Source organism: Chinchilla lanigera, unplaced genomic scaffold, assembly GCF_000276665.1.
Source record: "Chinchilla lanigera isolate Chin_1 unplaced genomic scaffold, ChiLan1.0 scaffold00040, whole genome shotgun sequence".
NCBI lineage: Eukaryota > Metazoa > Chordata > Mammalia > Rodentia > Chinchillidae > Chinchilla > Chinchilla lanigera.
In genome coordinates this window covers 1384666-1400830 of record NW_004955441.1, presented here as the reverse complement: position 1 = coordinate 1400830, position 16165 = coordinate 1384666, and positions in this window count along the sequence as shown.

The window sequence follows — 16165 nt, the reverse complement described above, 5'->3', positions numbered from 1 at the left end:
CTCAACACAGGTCACCCATATTCTCTTCCGGCAGTGCGGGAAACTTAACCAACAGCTCATGCTCCCACTTGTAGTCCACTGCTTGCCCCAGGTTAAGAATTCTTTTAAGAACAAATCACAAAAGTATTAAATAATGCTTAAAATAACTTGACTTTTATTGTTCAGCTCTCCAGACTTGTTTAACTCCTCCTGGACTATTAAAATAATGGCCAGGGTGTGCTCTGTGTTCAAGAAAAGTGGCGTGTAAATAGAAAGTGCTATCAAATCAATCACTTCACTGGTCACAGCAGTCCTGGAAAAAGCCCTGCCAGAGGGAATCTCAGATGGGATCTCGAGTACTGATGTGGACAGGTCCAGCTTCACGTCCTCAAGTTTCGACAGGAGTAACTAAAGAGGTAGAGAAAAACAGCTGCCACACAGGCGATAGAAATCTAAGGAACAGAGCGCTGAGCTTTCTCTCCCTTTCAATGCTTCCTTAATACTGCAGTCACTAGACACAACCTTATTACACACACACACACACACACACACACACGTGATCTCCTTCCATTACATACACTTCAGGAGACAGACTTAGAGAGAGGCATGGGAGAAGTCCATTAAATCATTTAATACAAGAATAAATTTCTGGACAGATTCTGAGATTCTTAAGGAATTGCTTATTGCTCATTAAAAAGCCAAGATCAAATGCACACCATCAAACACAGTTCCCAAATTATCATGTGTGACTTTCCTTATTTAAATGAAAGAAAAAAAAAACAAGCTATAGGACCTGCACCTGTCAACTGCCCTGCAGCTCTAGCTGTCCTGCCTTCCTCCTGATGAGGGACATGGGCCTACCTGGGCCAACCCCTCTAGCTGGCACCACAGCGCCTCCTCTTCTGCTTGCTCAAAGACTTTTTTGCATTCACTCCCATGAGCGCACGGACTTGCTACCGTTTCCATCCTTCAAGAACAGCCCTAATTCGATTCTGCTGTGGGTAATGTTATACCCCTCTGCTCTCCTTACAACCAAAAGAGCGGCCTGTACAGCCACCTCCAGCCCCCACCGCCATTCTCTCTGAAGCCTGCTGCAGCCAGGGTTTTGCTGCCATCACTTCACTACTACTCCCCTTATGATGGTCACCAGAGGCCTCTGTGTCCCAAATCCAATGACTGACTTTCTTGTTTTCTTTCACTCAGATTTTCAGCGTATCTGACACAGTAGAGCACTCTGCTTTATGATGTTCTCTTTGATTGACCTCTAGGTCACTCTTGTAGTTCATTCCTACTTCACTGGCCTGTCTCCTCATGATCCAACCCAAGGGAAGGCCCAGAGCTCAGTCCTTGGACCGTTTTCTTCTCACACCGACTTTCTAGACGACACCAGTCTCTCCTATCTGGTGGATCTGTATACCATCTACAGACTTCTGTACAGTAAATGCGTAAGTCTAGCCTGAATCACTTCTACCTTGCACATATATATCTGTCCACGTGTAACACTGGAGACACTATAAATATATGTGCACATATGCATATGTGTATGTGTGTGCATTGATACACATGTACACACACACACAGCCAACAATGCAGCTGCTTAAGGGGCTTCACCAGGCAGCTGCTTAACAGTCTCAAACAAAACATACTCAAAATTAACTTTGACTTCTCCCTGTACCCACATCTACGTATCCTCTTCAAGACTTTTGGCAAATCCTGTTGGCTCTTTTCCAGAAGGCAACAACTTTTTGCCATCTCCCTGGCAAATGCCCTGGTGCACTGATCATCTTCTGCCTGGATTATTCCAACAGGCTCCTACCTACACTTCCTGCTTCTGCTCACACAACTTATTCTCCTCCTAGCACTCAACACAGCCTTTTTCATGTATGGAAGTCAGATCGCGGCCCTCCTCTGTTCGGCTGCTTTCCATCTCAACCAAGATACAAAGCAACATCCTCACAGAAAGCCTCACCAAATGGCCCTGGTGACGTCCACTGCCTCATCTCCTACACCTCTCCCCGGACCTCTTCACTCTGATATTTGCACACTCCTAGCTCAGACCTTTGCACTTTCTGTTCCCTCTACTAGAATATTCTTCGGCATATACACACAGATTCCTTCCCCAATTCCCTCAAGACTTCAAATGTCACACTACCAGGGAGTCCCTTCCCTCTACCCAAGATAAAAGTGGCACACTTCCCTCATGTTATCTACCTGCACCCTGCTTTATACTTCCTATTTGTTGTATTTTTTTGTAATCGTCAAGACAACATAAACTCCATGAGAATAGGCATCTCACAATATGTGCTCAAAAATAATAATAATGGGCCAGAAGGGGTGGCACACACCTGTAGTCCCAGCACTTGGTAGGCTGAGGAAGGAGGACTGCCCTAAATTAGAGACCAGCCTGAACTACACAGCAAGACGCTGTCTTGAAAAAACAGTAATAGTAATAATGGAATAAATGTATTTCACTGACAGAACACTAAGGAAATATCCATATTATCTCTGAGGTAACTAGCAGTTCTGTTAAAAGAAAATGACATTCCTATAAAACCGTTAGCCTCAAAACACATTTGGTATATATGATATCTGTTAGGGAGAAATATTTTAATCACTAACATCTCAGACCCAAGGAACATATAAGTTGTTACAGCTTGGGAACCCTGCAATTGTTACAAAACACATTTTTCCTGAAATAATTAAAATATTACCAAAAATGGCCAATGAATTTTTTTTAAAGAGTACAGCAATTTTAAAATTAAATAGGCCAAAGAGAATAAGGAATAAGCAACAGGAAATAGCAATTTCTCAAGCACTTTTTCCAAAGAAAAACAATTATTTGCTACCAAAATTTCACAACATATTAGGCAAAAATCATACATGGAAATTTCTTTTAATGATAAAAATGTATGATGATGTGTAAGGTTTTAAATTTTTGATATATTTCCGATTTATTAGGTATTCACTTCCTTTGTCGGGTAGAAAACAACTATGAAAACACCATCCGCACAGATGTGGCAACACTTACGGAAATTGCCACTAAACTACAAAATTCACCCAAAGAGAGAAATGCATTTTGGTTCCCAGCTCAGGCAGACTGGCCAAGGGACTCACCAATGCTCCAGCAATGAAGATGGTAGATTTCATCCCAAATTGTGATTTATTTCAAGAGCCAGACCTAATTTCTTATTTTTCCCACTTAATCTTCATTCTACCTTTAGTCACGATTTAAGACTATGATTTTCACCTAGAATCCTGTGTTCTCTCACTATCATTCCTGCCCTGCCAGCCAGACTTCATTGCCCCCAGCAGGACTATAAAAAGCCCATCTACAGCCTTTGGCTTTGTTTTCATCTTTCTTTTTTCTTCTTGGAGTTTTTTTCACCCTTTAAATATCAATATCGTCTCTATAAATATAAAAAAGGTCCTATTTTTATCCTCAGAATGAAACCCAGTATTTCTGAAGGTATATTTTATAGACAAAAAAACTCTTTTATTCAACAACTACTTTATCCATCCAGCAGGATCTGACCCAGGGTTTGGGGAAAGAAAATAGAGTTGGTCACAAAAATAGAGAACTAGCAAAACAAACTATTGTGACAGTGTTACCTATTTTTAACAGTCATTCTATGATTTTTTAAAGTATTTTTCTTTAGCCTCAGACCCTGAAAGGATTCGATAGTTCAGACACCCTTCTTCAGTTTAAGCATAACGAATACCCACGGAAGTTAAGGACAGGCTTGGACCACTGTCCAGAAACACAGGCAGCAGCCTCCACTACTAGAGGCAGACGTGGGACATATGCCTTGGTCCTGAGTCCCTGTGGTCACACAGGGCCAATCTGCGCTCTTCCTTCCACAGTGACCTCTAGAACTCACCTGTCTAGGTCAAACCCAGAAATCTCTCCTTTGCTCCCAATCTTGACTGCCAGAGCCAGAACAGGGGTGGGATCTAAGATGCTGCAATTCAAGAGGGGAAGGAACACACCCCCTACCCCAGCCCAGAAGACAGCTCTTGATTCCATTCTTTTTTTTTTTTTTTTTGGTTTTTCTCCGGTACCGGGAACCGAACTCACGACCTTGCGCTTGCCAGGCAGGCGCTTTTGCCGCTGAGCTAAATCCCCAGCCCGATTCCATTCATTTTTAAAAGGAAGGAAGAAAAAAGGAGAGAAAGAGCTCACGAACCAATTTTATCCACTCTGAGTGAGAACGTAAACCATAGCCACAATCTAGAATCCCAACGAGACCGGAATGAGAACCACACAGAGGGTTATACGAGTTTGTCCGGGGATTTTGCGGGGTAGATGAGCGGCATCGTGGTTCCTAAAGTCTATCCTACCAAAGGGAAAACCATTTAAAAGATTTTCTTTTGAACTGTAAACACATTTCTACCTCCTTCCACACCCCATAGCAGCACTTGCAGTGGGTCTCACAGGATGGCCACGGGGAAGGGAGCATGCCCAATGGACAGGAGGACCTCACCGCTGCCCTGCAGTAGAGCAGTCGAGGCAGAGCAGTCTGCACTCACCTGCCTTCCACCTCCAGGACTCACACAATTTGGCTAGTCGGAGGGGCCCCCTACAGAAATAGTACGTAGATATGCTTCATGTGACTCAAATTTTCTGCCTCTTAATTTTGGAATGGAATTAGGTTTTATTTATCCTCACATTTGCTGTTTTTCAAAGGGTAAGTAAATGGAGGCATTTGCTGTGGACTATCACTCACCATTTCCATAAATAACATCTGGCTGAATGTATGAAGAGAAGCAAGTCTGAATACGCAGAGACAGCCACTGGCCTCTGTTTACCAAGAAACACATTTCACGGCTTATGAACAAGCACAACCACAGGCCACTGTCCAAAGGGCTCCAGATTATCCCTAGCATATATCTGAGAATTAGGATTCTATATATCTCTACCGTTATGGTAAGCGTTTCTTACAAAATCAAATTCCTTAAAAGGAAATTAAAATCCTTTCCAGCTAGATCCAACCTAGCCTCCTCTCCAGCCACATCTACATAAAGCCAGGGAATCAGCCAGGCCCAAGGGTCCCACAGTCCTCCTCCTTCCTTCAAAAGCACTTCCCTTTCCCTAGATCCCTGACCCCCATTTTCCCCACTGTTCATCTTTATAACTCAACTGCGCCTTCCCTCCGTGGCTTTTACCACCTACAGGGACTCTGCACCTACTTCTACCTATGTGTACTTCTCTCTTTTCCTCGCCTTCTTCTGGCCTCCATCAAGAGGAAGAAGTTTAGTTTGTATTCTTACCCTCCTCTTCTGCCTACAGTACACATCCTACCTGGCGACTGTCCCGCTTTGGAAATGGGAAGAATATGTGGGATAAGGAGAATGACACTGGAAGAGAACACGGGTTGGAAATGAAGATCAGTGATCAAAAGTGACAAACTGAGGCTAGGAGCCATGCGAAGACAGACAAGGGCAAGTCAGAGAAGCAACTTTGACTCCAGCAGCTAAGAATGGAAGCCACAAAACTTTAGAGGAGTTGAACACTCCCAGGCTTGTATTACCTTCATGCTTGGAAATTTTCTTCTGACATCAAAGGCAGATAGCAGGATGTGACTTACTATACTTCACAAAATCTAATTTCTGCTTAAAAGAAAAAAATGACAAAAGACAGGGCAGAGAAGGAAAGCAAAGGCCCCTGGGGTCTGAGCAGACATTCTGAGTCGCTGAAACTGCCAGGCCAGAAGGAGATGCCCTCATGTGCCTCTGAGGGATTCTGATTCTTTCATGCAAGCAACAAAAATCAGGAGCAAACAAAAGTGAAGTTATAATTTAAAGGCATCTGAAGAAGCATTAAGGAAGCTGAAGACATGAACATTTTGGCAACTGCCAAAACAACTATTGTTCAATGGATTAAACACAAAGAAAAATCTGCTGAAGCAATTAGTTATATAGAAAACTGGCATCTTAAAATCTGAATTACTTCAGAATTATATACCATCAGTAATCAGAATTGCAGAACAGCAACTCCACCATTTACTTCATTGTTTTTTTCAATACGAATCTCTCTGGCTCAGCTTCTAAATAATTCCATCAAATGGCCCCAACTATTCCCCTCAAGGGATTACTGCCAAATCCAATAGATCTCATCATTAGACAAGATTTCCTTTTTCTCAAAGTCATCACATTATATCTAGCTATGCTGCAGTGTCATGTGATAAACGAAGTTTTAAAATGATTAGTTGCCAATAAAAAGTGGATTACCGATGTGTAATTACACGTTGTCAGTTTTCCAGCTGTCTGTCAGCTAATTCTTTTTAGGTTACTAATTTTCAACTTCCTTTTTTTTTCTGTTGAACACTGTCATGGTTTTAAAATAGATCCACAAATTCCTCCATGCTTTTTTCTTCAAGAGGTGAAATCTAAAGAATAGACTAAAATGTAAATGATGGTTGTGACTTCGAAGACTGACAGGTCAGAAGAGACGCCACGGCTGCCGTCTTGAGCTCTCTCTTCGATCATGCTGTGAGGACACACAGCAGCTTACGGAAAGGCCCATGTGACAAAGAACTCAGTTTCCTGCCAGTGGCCATGTGAGGGAAGCATCTTAAAACCAAATCTTCCAGCCCCAGTGAAGCCTTTGGAGGACTGCAGTTCTTACTGATACTCTGATGGAAACTTCACGAAAGAACCTCAGCTAGGACCAAGAGGCTAAGTTACCTCCAAATTCCTGACCCATAAAAACTGGGAGATAATATTTGCTTCTTTAAACTTTAAGGGTTAGAGGAGTTTGTTATACAAGAGATAACATACACATACGCACTTGTGAGCACTCTCTTGATTTGCGCTTTTTAAGCGGGGGGCAAGATCTAGAAAACACAGATGCAGAAATGATGGATCTTCCCAGACACACAGAGCCCTATGCATCATAATAGCACTATCTGCAAGAAGGATGTAGGTAGCCAGTGCATACTAAGCTTCAGAGCTCAAACACACACCACAATTACGTCAGCTATCATCATACCCATTTTACAGACAAGGAAACCACAGCTAGTCATGAGAATGCTGGCCAAACTCATTTTACAGGAAATGGTAAGGCTGAGCTTCCTCTGCAGTGGGTTGTTCTTCCCTTACTACCTCGGTGTCTCTCTTATACTTGTAAAGGGCATCACATGAAAATCACAGGACACCAAGCATTTGGAAAGTCTGAGACGGGAAAAGGGAACAGACAGACTGACCACTTACTACGTAATGTTTGTGGCAGTATACTAGACATCTTAGATCTTTCATTGCATTTCATTCTCATAGTTGTGTGAAGATTTTTATCTGACAAGAAGCTGATTATCACAGGTTAAGGGACATTACTTCACTGTCACAATGGTTCAGCGGTGTGTTAAGGTTTTAATCTGACATGAAATGACCATCATAGCTTAAAGGGTAGGATCAAGTAAAACTACTCATAAGCTCCACCCACCAAAAATTTCAAATCTAGAGTGGAAAAAGATACACACAATGTCAGCCAACCTGCCTACTTCAAGAGACTGTGACAAGGGCCACCTGAAACTATGTGTATGGACATTATTATGCAAATGTAAGACAGTATTATTATATATAGTCAGCTCTTAATAGAGCAGCTGTGAGAAAATTTCAAGCCATCAGTGACACTTAAGCCATGATATAGTATTGTGCACATGCAAAATATACAAGTACTTCTAAACATAGGAAAATTTTCATCTGAAGATGTTTGCTTTCACCGATCATTTTTACTGATGATCACTACAGAATAAACTGAGGGTCTATTATGGACACAAATTTCTCCATAATTTCTGGATATAACTAGATTGCTTGACTTCATTTGAAAAACATTAAAATGGATTCCTACCAGCAGTAGGAAGCTACTGATTACAAAGCTTTCTTTTATATTTAAATTATTCGTTACAAATTATTGTCATCTCTACGTTAGGCGATTTTTAAAACATATTATTGTCTCAAAAGACCTACATATAATAAAATTGACAAAAATTTCAAATATAATCAAATTTTGAACGTGTAACTCACCTGAGAAGTAACTTACACAAAGAGCTAAACTGACTTTTTTTCCTCCAATACATAAGATTTCCTTTGGCAACTTTTAACTGATATCTTTGGTTCCTAACTTAAACTTAAATAAATAACATGCAGGATAACTTTAGAGTAGTCAAATATATACTCCATGGTGACATTTTAGTCAACCTTATATATGATGACCTCTTAAGATTATAATGGAGCTGAAAAATTCATATGTTCTAGTGACATCAAAACATTGTGGTGCAATACTTTACTCATATATCTGTTATGATAATGTATAATGCACCTACTTTGCATCATATAAATGTCATAAAAGTATAGCACATACAATCAAGTATAATATAACACATGATTATAACAATAAGCAATTACGTTAAGGGTTTATACATTTACTATATTAGGAGCATTTTGTTCTTTTAAAGTGTATTCCTACTTAAAGAGTTTACCACACAACATTCAGCTGTGCTCCACCACCAGCAGCCCTATCTATATTGTGTTTACTGCCTCTCTTGATTGCATGGAGAGGGCGACCTCAAGTGACTGGCTCCTTCCACCTAGATCTGTGAAAAGCACGCTCTATGATTACAGCCCAGTGATGCAATCCCCCTATGATGCATTTTTCAAAATATACCACCGCTATTAAGTGGTGCATAAGTGTAGGATGGTGACATTTTAAATGACTGTACACAGAATGCTTAATGCAGTGGCTAACACAAAGTGTTAACTAGACAAAGAAGAATCTATGTCCAATTTTTCTAACTACCTAATTCTTAGTGACTAAGAGTACAATTCACAATACCTTCAGGAGGTTTTTGGATCTTTTCTCAAGGTATATTAAGGTGTGGTTTGGAAACTGGGATCTCAGACAAGAAACATTATGAATCACTTTCTCCACTAACAGCCTTTGAAAAGATCTTTTAGAGAGAAGCATCTAATTTTACTCTATTTCTATGTTCAAGACATGGCAGAGCATGCCTGACGGGTATTTACACACATCCCGCATTGTGGCTGCCAGAAAACCCATACCAATAAAGATGAATGGATGGGAGGCACAACGGGATTTCAGAAGTCTTATTGAAAAGCTTCCCCAAGCCACATTCACTAACAACTAAAATTGGATGCTCTCCATTCCACGGGAGCAGAATGCCTGAGTTTTGAGCACAGTTCTGTTAAAAATCCAAATGGCTACTCAGACATGAATATGGTAACTCCTAAGTCCCTAGGGACCCCAAGACCTAGCAAAGCAATTCTCCAAGTGCTCGAGGGGTTAGGGTGAGGGAATGGACAGAACCAATCCATCCACTCCTCACCCCATCTGTCAGCCCATCCCAAACTTTCTTAGGAGTGGAGGGTGTGGGCAGGAGTAAGAGCTATAAAAGGAGTAAAGAAAAGAACTTGAAGCACCTGGGTTTTCCCCCTCTAGAAGGCAATCTTGGGTGCTCTGAGTAATCAGGCCATGCAGCTGTTAGAGAGCTGTGTAGAAATAGAACTTGTGTTAGCTGGGATCTTTTGTCTTCAAACCAAGAGGGGACTATACAGCTGCAAGATGTTTTAGTCATGCTATGTGCAGCCTAAAGGGAAATGGAAGTCTCAGGAAAGCTCAGCCGCGCGAGCCAAATCTCACAGAGCCTGGAAGTTATTTCAGAAACTGGGAAGATGTTAAGAAACCACAGTACTTTCAGCAAGCCATTATATGCGGCCCCATCCCCACCCTTTGCCAAAACACTGATGAGTATCAGTTTTGTACCCAACATTCATGTGGCAGGGAGCTTCTGTCTGGCTGCCTCTGCTTCCTTTTGGTATTCCATCTCTGTTCTCGTTATTCACTGTTCAACCCTCACAAATTCCTTAAGAGAGATTCTAATTCATTTAGGCAGCACAGTCCTGGTGGGGAAGCCTTTCTGCCAGGCCACCTGACAGGCAGCTGGCCAGCCTCAGACTGGTTTTTCTCGCGTCAAGTGCCTATCTGCTTTCCAGTCCCCTGCAGCCAGAGGATGATGGCACTTTTACACCTGGATGTACCCTTTCTGATTAGAACGGTACCACCTGCTCTACTGAGACGAACAACTGATTTGTCTAGATTGCTCTAAACAGTCCATCTTCTGCCCTGCCGACGCAGCGACCTAAGAAAAACAGCAGCTTTCCAGGGAGCTGGCATGTCAGCAGACCAGATCCATGCCTTTCCATGATAAAAAAGGAAGAATGCAACGCCTCTCAAGCCTCTGCTCGGAGCTGGCTCTCACTCCTCTCACCCTGGAATGCTGTAAGCAGGTCGGTGGCCAAGCCCAAAGGCAAGGGCAGGAGGGGTGAGAAAGGCCACTACACCCACAAGGAAGCCCCAGCAAAAAAGGAAAAGAAAGAAAGAATTAAGCATGACCAATAGGCCCTACCACTGTCATTATTTATTCTGGGATGAATAAAACATTGGGGGAGAGGTACATAGGTCAGAGAATCGTTCTTAACCAACATAAATGCACCACATTCTCTCTCTAGCAAAACACACTTGGACACTTCTTCATTTTCATTAAGTATTTATCAAGAAAAAAAAAAAAACTTTTGGGCCAGAAGTTATCTACCCAACGGAACCACTAAGGTGGATATAATATATTTGATTGATGAATAAAGGAAAAAATATAAATCAGAAGATGTTGTTTTGGGGAGGATTATTCCGTAATCCTCTCTAAAGTAAAGCAGACGCCCGCTCCTGCTGGCTTCTCTGTGGAATGCAAGCTGAAAGCGTGGGAGGAAGCACTCTGGTTTCTGCTGGATCTGACTCACACGGTTGCAGTCCTGAGATGCACCTGTAGCCAGGGCTCTTCATTAAACAAGGAGCGCAGCTGCCCCTGGCACTGTGTGTCCAGCCTTGCTGGGGAGAGCGCTCAATCCTACGCAGGACACCCAGAGGCCAGCACAACCCCGTCCACGGCCCTCTCACTCACTCTCCAGATGCTTTTCTCTCTTTCACAAAGCTTTCTCAGTCTGTTTCCAGGCAGAGAGATTTTGAAATAATTATGTTTTTCACAGAAGCAGCCCTGCCTATTTAGAATATTTTCATTTAATTAAAAAAAAAAAAAAAAAAAACCTAGGACCCAGAAGGCTGAGGCAGGAGGATTGCTGTGAGTTTGAGGCCAGCTTGGACTACACAGTGAGTTCAAGGCCAGCCTGCACTACATAGCGATACCCTGTACATACTCACACACAAACAAATAAATGAGGACCTTGAAAAAGCAAACTGTCAAGCCCAGTTATAGTTATAAGACTTTTCTAAAAAACTGTCTACTTCCTTTATAGATAACAAAGAAACTTTAAAAACATATATGCATTTTTAAAGTTATTATACATATATATACACACACATATATATACATCATACGTATATATATACACACATTTCATGTTTTAAAGTTTTCCTGTCACAAGAATTAGTCAATGTAGGGGCCGGGGATCTAGCTCAGTGGCACAGCGCCTGCCTGGCAAGCACAACGTCATGAGTTCAATTCCCGGTACCGGAAAAAAAACAAAAAAAGAATTAGTCAACGTAACCAGATTGCAATGACCTCTTAGGGGAGAAGATGATGTAGAACTAAAAATCACAGAAAAATCATAACATAAAGTCTTTAAGAAACATAAAAACATAAGAAGGGGACTGATGTTTATGTCAAAGTGGGGACGGACACAATGCAATGCAAAGGGGCCTCCTCTATGGAGACTAACTCATCGGAGGACAAGGCATTCTACTTTAATTCCCTCAGGAACATCTCATAAGCAGTATTTTGTACAGTCCTATTTATTTTTCATCAAAACTATCACTTCAACTCCAATAATGTTGATTCCCTAGAAACTATTTTTCCCTTTAGAAATAAAAATCAAACAAAGTTTAGATTTCTGGTAAAGAAATCCAAGGGCTAAGTAGTCACCATCTTATTTCTTTTTCAAATGCAAATTTTCTTCCCCTGAAATACTGCTTGGTAGTTTTCCCCTTGCAAACTGTAAATTCATTAATGTTATTTTTCCCTAAGGGGCAGGGGGAGGATCACGGTTAGATTCTAAAATATTCTGTAGCCATATTAAGTATTGGCTTCTGAGTATCTTGAACTCAGTTTCAACACTCAAAAATATCCTTTGCTTGTTATGAAATCTTGCTTATGAATTTGCCTGTTATGAAATCTTGGGCCATTGGAATAAAAAAAATTTTTTCTTTTTTTTTAGCACTAAAGACTGTCCAGGGAGGCATTTAAACTACATAATTCCTCACTCTGGAAGATCTTTCTCCATCCCTGTTTTCCCATTGCTAGCTGAGCTTCTTGGAAGTCTTTATAATCAATCCACATCTACCTCTAACTCTGTGTAACCAATCGGGAGAGAGAGAACATTCATGTTCACATACCTTCCTGGGCAGGAACAAACAACTCCTGGATCAAACATACCACAACCCAGAGACCCCACAGAGGCACAAGTATGGCAAGACTGTCTCTGTAGTAGGTTGTACCCTGTCTTTCAAAGAAATCTGGACTCCCAAGAATAACAGCTCAGCAAAATTCTGGCCATCCATAATCACCGGAATGCTTTTTCAAGTGCTGGTCTGTATACAGAATAACATCGTATTATCTAGGCTTTTAAATGAGCGTTTGCCAGAAATCCTCAAAGAGTAGGTGCTTTTCTTCTGGCCACCTTTATGCTAACACCCACCTTGCAATGCGACCAGAAAAATGGCTCGAAGTTCCTAACTCACACACAAAATTGTGTATGGGTGAATGAGCAAGAAGCTTCAGGAACTTGCTGATTTTGCAAGGGAAAAGTAAGTAGCCTTATCATCATCCCCTCTTGGAAGCAGTCGGTTTTCACACCTAGTAGTCCTCTTACATGTTTACTCATTTTTTGTGGGTTGTCATCGGCTTCTTGGAAGACTGTTGGCTGGTCCAAATCCACTGCCATTTAGTACCCTCTGGGCTGGTGTGGAGCCAATACGGAAGAAACACTTATTTGCACACAACTTAAAGGTAGTCTCCACGAAGGGAAGGCTTCCAATGCTGCAGAACGTGCATCCTGGAAGTCTTCCTCCCCTCCACGTACTGACTTGATCCATCTGCAAAGCTCTGCCCTGAAGGGCCCCCAATCAATCTGTCAGTAACTGTGAGTCGCTCAGAAGTGGAGCTGCCAACACGCTAAGTTTCTCCTGCTGTTTCTTTTCCCTCTTCACATGAGGGGCGACTGAGGCCACAATGGTTCTCAGGGCCAGAGTCTAACTCACTAGCACTGTCAAATGCTGCTCATCTGAAAATCTATGTACTGTAATTTATCCCAAGTATAAAGATCTGGTTCTAATTGTTCCATTTTTTATTTTTGCCTTCATCCAGTTACTACCCCAAGGATTATTCATACTTTTGCAAAGGGACAATAACTAGAGGACAAATTTGGTCTTCCGTGTCCTGAAGCCCCACCTTCTGTCCTGGGTGCTCTGCTACGCCACGGACAACTCCCTGTAAGCACTGTGTAACTAGCAGTGGTGTCTGCAGCCTTTATTCAGGGTCACTGCCCATTCCCTGAACTGGCTGGCACTGGTAAACTTATCTAGCCAAACACTGTCAGTCTTCTCCTGTTTAGATCTATCTTGCAAAAAGCAAATGATTTTGGCTGTCTCCTCCAACCTTTGCAGAAGCCCTCTTTTCTCTGAGTCAGGGCAACCAGGAAGACCCAGACAGCATCACTGGTAACCGCTCTACCGAACCAGTCTGAAGCCGCAGAGAATCTTCATTCCAGACAAAGGATTTTCTTTTTAAAGGGAGGATGGTTTATTTCAAAAGGCCTGACACACTCTAAGATGTTTTCATGCATGCTTTCGATGTCAGCCTGAACACAAGTCTGAAGGTTAATGCTACCAGACACGCAATCAACCAGTGTCACTAGAAGTATAAAGAAGAGGTCTAGCAGGGCATGGTGGCACAATTCTGTAATCCCAGCACTCGGGCTGCTGAGGCAGGAGGATCCTTTCGAGTTCAAGACCAGCCTGGGCTACAAAGTGAGCTCAAGGCCAGCCTGAACTGCATAGTGAGACCTTGTCTCAAAAAGACAAAAAAACAAAGAACAGGTCTCATGTGCCTAAGCATCTTCACAGTCTAGGACTACAGGCTGGGGTCAGACCACAGATGGGATGGAGAGCCTCAGAAAACAAAGCTGCTGCACTGAGAACAGAGACTTGACAGCCGGGACTCCATGCCATGGAGCTGATGTTAGTCTCTTAGAAGCCGCCACTGGCAATCACTTTTATAAGTATCTTTCAACTGACATACAACTAGCATGCAAAGACTTTACCTTTTTAAACTGAGATACAGTTAGCTGAGATACACACGCTTTTTAAGTGTATAGTTCAGTGCTAGTTAGTATATTCACAGGGTTGTACAACTATCATGACCATCTAATTCCAGAATATTTTCATCACCCCAAAAAAAACCTATAAAGAGTCCTTCTCTGTTCTCCCTCTCATCAGCCCCTATGGTAACCACTAATCTATGCTCTGTAAGGATTTTCCTATTCTGGCATTCTATATAAACAGAATAATGTGATATGTAGCACAGATCCTTATATCTGGTTTATTTCAAAAGGCCTCTATTCAAGGTTAGAGCAAGTTTCAGAGCCTCAGTCTTTTTATGGTGAATATTACACTGTAGGGAAATACCTCATTTAGTTTCTCACTCATCAATTGATGAACATTTGGTGTGTCTTCACTGGATATTGTGACTAATGCTGCTGTGAACATATTTAGGTGCAAATCGTTGTGTGAAATGTTTCCAACCCTCTTGGGTACACACCTAGGAGTTGGAAATGCTCGGTATGGAATAACTCTAAAGTTAAATAAATTTGGTCTATCAGGTTCAAAATCTGCTCATGTTTAGTGGATTGAGAGACTGTGAGTCTTTAGACCAGGGATTAGTAAACCACAGCCGAGGAGCTACACCCAGCCCTCGACCTATAATTTTTATAGTCTGTAGGATAAGAATTATTGTGACATTCTTAAATACATAACAACACTGTAAAGAGCTATGAAAGTACTTACATAACGTCCTCAATGTTCTTGGCTCACAACACATAAAACATTTACTGTAAGTCCTTTAAGAAAAAGTTTTCTGACTTCTGCTCTTGATGATACACATACAAGTTAAATTCTTTTAAGACCAGTTAATATAAACAGCACCATGTTACTAATGTATCACTAGTGACATCCTTTATCAGTGACCAGAGAACTCCCAACCCAGGACATCAAGTCACCTAGGAAATGACTCAAAAGGTTGGTAAATACAAAAGGAGGAAAACCACTGTGTATACATTGGACAGTGATGGCAAGCAATACTGCTGAAACTTGGAAATGCCAAAGCTCCCACAGAGAGTACAGCACACACTACACTAACAGTGAGTGTTAGTTGATGTTTGCTGCCCCTAGTCTAGTGTGTTTCTTCTGGGGAGTGCTACATTTAACACACTAACATCCTTGGCTTTAGTGAATCCACCAGCTCCATCCTTATCTCTTTTCTGTTAATTCTGAATAACGTGTTTTTTTTTCTCTTCCCAGGTATCAACAGCAAACAAATCTTTAGTCATTTGGGCTGGCAGAACCACCATCTCCTTGTATTGGAAGCTGATCAAGTTACATAACACTAAAAACTCTACCTAGGTTCATATCCTTATTGCTGGTTGCAAGGTAGCAATATTAAATCTACCAAGTGGTAGTTAACGATGATAGACCACCTTCTTTTAAAAAAAAAATTCCCCTCAATATTATAACAGAAATAGTAAATCTACTGGAAGAGAAAGTAGGTAAAAACCTTGAAGACATAGGGATAGGCAGAGAGTTCATGAACAAAAACCAAACTTCCCATGAAATACTTCAAAGAATCAACAACTGGGATCTCATCCTACTGAAAAGTTTCTGCACATCTAAAGAAATCACTAGCAGAGTAAAAAGAAAACCCACAAATTGGGAAAAAATTTTAGCTGACCGTCCCTCAGACAAAGGTCTTCTATCTAGAATTCCCCTTTAAAGAGGGAAAACAATACTTGTTCTTTGCCAGGCAAAAGTCTTCTCTGGTCCTACCCACTTCTCAAAAGCGATGGCACTGCACTGCAGTCACCCACACCAATCCTTCAATTTCATCCCAAC